This window comes from Podarcis liolepis (genome assembly GCF_965112155.1).
Source record: "Podarcis liolepis genome assembly, contig: HAP1_SCAFFOLD_247, whole genome shotgun sequence".
Taxonomy (NCBI): domain Eukaryota; kingdom Metazoa; phylum Chordata; class Lepidosauria; order Squamata; family Lacertidae; genus Podarcis; species Podarcis liolepis.
Window position 1 is genome coordinate 17,281 of NW_028148724.1, and position 5,498 is coordinate 22,778.

Sequence of the window (5,498 nt, forward strand, 5' to 3'; positions counted from 1 at the left end):
CCTCATTTCCCCTTCCCCACCACTTCAGAATTCTCCACCTGTGAATGGCAGCCGCAGCATTTCCTCCTTGCAGGAGGCTGAAGAAATATTGCAGTCTGCATCTTCAGCGACATGTCTGTTCATCAGCTGTGTTTACCCCCATGGTTCTATTTCCAGTGCTCAAATATGAAAGGGAACGAATGGAGGAGCAGGAGGTGCCATTTCCATAGCTACCAACAAAGCACTGACAGCATGCAATAATGAAGAGGCCCCCTTTTTACCAAGGCACAGCTGTCATTAGCATTCAGCGTGGCAAGTCAAGAGACTCACTCACGAGGACAGGTGTGCACAAAGAGGATGCACGTAAGTTCCCAGCAGAAGGTAGAGCACCACTTTATCATAAAGGGAGCAAGGCATTGCTAGGCTGAGTCAGAGTGCAAATTTGTTATGTCTACAGAGGTTTAATGAGAGGCAGCAGGGGGTGTTAAAAACTGTGCAGTCAAAATGCTCATCATCTCCTTGGTGACTCACACAACACCCAGGACCATGTGTACGCTGCTGCACAATGCAGAATCTAATCACCGTAGAAGTTCAACTGTCTTTTCTTTAAAAGACAAAGAAAGCATGTAGTCCTCAAGGGTCTTGAGGGGGAAATGGAAACATGCAGGAAGCAGCAATGCAGAAAGCTCAAAAGTAGATGGAGGAGTCAGTTCAGGGTTGTGTGGTTCTCAGCTTCTTCAGACCTATATCATTATAGCAGTCCATATCACTGTAGCCATACTAAAGCCAGAAGCCCACCTTCTCTTCTTGCCCTTCACCAATCCACTCCTTGGAAACATTCAAAGTTCTATGAAAACCCAAGTACTCCCCAAGAATCAGCCACAAGCTCAGTGGTACCACATCTATTTGCATGCAGAATGTCCCAGGTTCAGTCCTCAGCATCCCCGGGGAGGGCCAGGAATGTCCCACATCTCAGACTTGGAGATCTGCTTCCAGTCAGGGTGGGCTATGCTAAGCTGGACCTACCAGTGGTCTCACTTGATATAAGGCCACCACATCATCCATCATCCATCAAGAATAGATAGACTGGGAGAGAAATAATGCAGGGCTGGCTACTGACCAAACTTTTTAGCACCAGGAGTGTGTTGTGGGGGGTATAGCCAGGGAGATTCCCTCAGGAGCATGTACTTTAGGAGCACTTTGGGGGGGGGGGCAAGTTTGTAAATTTTAAGAGTCTAAAAAGGCCACAAGAATAGAAAACTGCCTTGGCAGGGGGTGGGGGACATTTTTGGCCATGGCAGTCCTTCTTTCTCTACAGGCACCGCAGGGTTCTGTCTTCATCCTGGGCGCCTGGATTGTGGGGGCTGCAGCAGTGGCATCCGGGAAGATGTGAGGGTTCCTTCTCAAAGCCTAGGACCCTGCAGAGCCCTCCTGCCCCAAGCCAGGCAAGCCCCTCCCTTCTCAGCTTACACTTCTGTAGAAAGATCCTCCAGCTCTGTGCTATTCCTTCCCTTCCTGACTTAAAAGGCACCCTCACCAGGAAACCTTCAAGAAGCATCATCATCAGTGACTTCACCTTCAACTGTGCCGCTGCTACTTCTTTTTTCTCTTTGATTCCACCAGGAATTCTTGCTATGCCTCCTCTATCACCACCACAGTTCCCAAGGCTGCTTGTTTGCGCAAGCACACACTTAAACAAATTGATGTTTTTATTTCTCATCCACCACCATTTATTTGGTTGTTAAAGCCCATCCCAAATCACATATGCAGATTTACATTGAAGTAACTCACTCTGGAGTTAAGGTTTTGCTCACAGGGAAATGTACAGGGCTGGGCTTGGTGGCGGCATTCCAGATCTTTTGCATGCTTACTTGAGAGTAAACCATTGAACTCAACAAGTCTTTGCAGTATAAGCATACAGGATTGGACTGTTTATATTTTTGACTCTTTCTGCTCCCCCTTTTAGTTTTTGTGCAAAGGTGACTTTGAGTCCCCTACTCTCTTTCAGCCTGACTGTGTCAAATATATGGAGAATATTTGCATTGGGAAACGAAGATGCAAATGATGCTGACGACTGGGCTGCTTTCAGTACAAATATTATTTTAATTGCTGGTTTTAGATATACTGTGATGTATTTAAAGTATTGTTTTTAAGTAGTTTGTTTTTATTAGTTATTATTTTATAACTGATGTTTTTAAATGTTGTAAGCCACCTTGAATCCCAACTTGGCAGGAAGGAGAGATTAGCAACTGACTGGTAGTAATCTGAATCCAGTTAATTATTTATTAATTTGCATCTCTTTCTTTTTAAACTGTAGATGCAAGAATAGGTGCCCTCTTATTTAATGATGCATCTTCCCTCTTTTGGTGATGCATAAGCGGCCACCCGGCTCCCACTACCTTCAGTATTTTAATTATCTCCACAGAATAATATTGCTGTGTATATGTAGATGGAATCTGAATATGCAAAAAGGGAGAATAATTGATTTGTCCCTCTAGTTTGGGAGGGAGTTTCCCATCTTTCTTTGAGATGCAATTGCTTTACTGTGATGAGATGTTTTAATCAAAGTGCTGTGTGCTGAAGACATAAGTTACAGTGAACAGGTGCTTGGGGACCATTTCTTGAAGGACTTGCTGACATCCTTAACTTTCAATGTCATCAATCAAGAGTGTTTCCCTTCTCCCCAGACTGCTAAATTGCCCAATAATATCTAGAACCAAGGAACAATACAAACCCTGTATAGAACTCTATAAATAATATGTCCATAAATATGTCAGAGGAATTACCCAGAATGCCAACCAACAACCTTTTCAACATTAAACAATCCATCTTTCATAAAATTCATCTCAAATGGTGAGAGAATAATAGCCACCACATTATTCCATTTACATTAGCCCTGTTTGGCTGCTCTGAAAGCACTCTGTCCGCTTTACCAGTCATGGCTTCCCTCAAAGAATCTTGGAAACTGTTGTTTGTCAATGGTGATGGGAATCGTTGCTCTGTAAAGAGTCAGCTACAGTTCTCAAGATTCTTTGTGGGAATTCACGTGCTTTAAAGGAGACACATATTCCCCTTGCAATTTCCAGAATGGTTTAACTGTCAATCCCTGGTGACTGGAGTGGCCGCCGAGACCATATAACACTGATCCTGAAAGACCTACATTGGTTCCCAGTATGTTTCTGAGCACAATTCAAAGTGTTGGTGCAGACCTTTAAAGCCCTAAACAGCCTCGGGCCAGTAGACCTGAAGGAGCTTCTCCACCCCCATTGTTCTGCCCAGACACTGAGGTCCAGCGTCGAGGGCCTTCTGGTGGTTCCCTCCCTGTGAGAAGTGAGGTTACAGGGAACCAGGCAGAGGGTTTTCTTGGTAGTGGTGCCCACCCTGTGGAACACCCTACCATCAGATGTCAAGGAGATAAACAACTATCTGACTTTTAGAAGACATCTGAAGGCAGCCCTGTTTAGGGAAGTTTTTAATATTTGATCTTTTATTGTGTTTTTAATATTCTGTTGGGAGCCACGCAGAGTGGCTGGGGAAACCCAGATGGGCGGGGTATTTATTATTATTATTATTGTTGTTGTTGTTGTTGTTGTTGTTGTTGTTATTGTTATTACCTTCAAAGGTAGCCCCACGTAGAGCACATTGCAGTACTCCAAGCGGGTGATAACTAGAGCATGCACCACTCTGGCAAGACAGTCTGCAGGTAGGTAGGGTCTCAGCCTGCATACCATATGGAGCTGGTAGACAGCTGCCCTGGTCACAGAATTGACCTGCACCTCCATGGACAGCTGTGAGTCCAGAATGACTCCCAGGCTGCACACCTGGACTTTCAGGGGCACAGTTACCCCATTCAGGACCCCACACCTACCCACACCCTTCCCCCCAAGAACAGTACTTCTATCTTGTTCGGATTCAACCTCAATCAATTAACTGCCATCCATCATCCAACTGGATCCATTATAATTATTATAATAATAATTTATCATTTATACCCCGCCCATTCTCCGCCTTCTCTGGTTCCGATTTAAATGAGGTAGAGCTGGATATCTTCCGCATACTGGTGAACACCCAGCACAAAGCTCCTGATGATCTCTCCCATAAGCTTCATATAGATATTAAAAACCATGGGGGAGAGGACAGAACCTTGAGACACCCCAGAGGTGAGCGCCCCGGGTTCCGAACACTCACCTCCCAACACCACTTTCTGGACCTGACCCAGGAGGAAGGAGTGGAACTGCTGCGTAACAGTGCCCCCAGCTCCCAACTCCTGTATTCAAATATAATATGATGATTTAAGGAATCTAGCAGGGTGGTGAGCAGGGAAGCAGCTGCCACATCAGGAAAAAATGACTGTCCCCAACAGTTACTCTGATCAAATTCACAGTTGCTTTTAGACAGATGAGTATGTGCGGTGTGTGAATGTTTTTCTGCGTCTTATCTAGCTTGGCCCTGAATTCTTCTTAGCCGGTTGAAGCAAGAGGTTTACAATTTATGTCTCCAACTTCCAATAAAGCACAAAGTGTTCATTAAACAATGTGCCTCTGGAGCCCTCTTGTGTGGAAACTCTATAGCTCACCCTTGATATAATATTGGTCTAAATTTCCAATGGCTTATATAAACTTCTATTTGTTTGTTCAACACAGGCACCTAGACAGCACTTTTTTGCAGGGGAATTGGGAATGGTGGACAGCACCCCACGTACAGTCAGATGTGTGCTGTTTTTCAGTCTGCTGTGGTCCCCGCTTCTAGGGAGAAGTGCAGAACCAGAATGGAATACAGATCAAAGCACTGGCTCTTCCAGAAGCATCCTGTGGGGAAGCATGTCTACTGTGGTGTTGAAAACAGACAAGCAAAATTTTCTTTTTCTTTTTAAAGAGAATTTTCTTATATGCGACCACTGCAGCTAGGATAGTAATCGCATCTAAATGGAAAGCTAAAGAACTACCTACCAAGGAGGAATGGATTCTCAAATTAAATGAATGTTTAAAATTGGCTAAATTAACAGCATCCATACGACAGCAGTCAAATCAAAAACTAAAATGGCAATTCTTTGATGATTATATGACAAAATATTGCTCGAAAAAAGACATGCTAATATGCTTAGATTAATAATGTAAATGCATCAAAACAATAAATTATCAATGACGTATGTATGTATATAGAGAAAATAAAAACAATCAGAATGCAATCAATGATAAGGGTAACTCCATGATTCTATTACTATGATTCTCCCAATTACAGTGGTACCTTGGGATGCGAACGGGATCTGTTCCAGAGCCCTGTTCGCATCCTGAATGGAACGTAAGATGCGACGGTGCATCTGCGTGTGAATTTAGCAGAGGGAGCTTGGGTGGGTAAGGGAAACTGGGCATTTGTCTCCAGTTTGAATTTTGATTAGAGCCAGAAAAGTTTACTTCTTGCATGAGGGTGGTTTTCCTACAAGTCCACAAATTTTACACCCAAAACTGACTCAGGAGAAGGTCAGCAATAGCTCTCATTTCCAACAACAAAATGCCAGG

The 5,498-nt window shown here is 43.9% G+C and overlaps 1 long non-coding RNA gene across 1 annotated transcript; it reads left to right on the top strand.

Moving 5' to 3' along the window:
* Nucleotides 1-5,167, top strand: LOC310699015. Its single transcript, XR_014521888.1, has 2 exons — nt 1-342; nt 4,623-5,167. It is a non-coding gene; the product is annotated as an uncharacterized lncRNA (long non-coding RNA).
* The last annotated feature ends 331 nt before the right edge of the window (nt 5,168-5,498 follow it).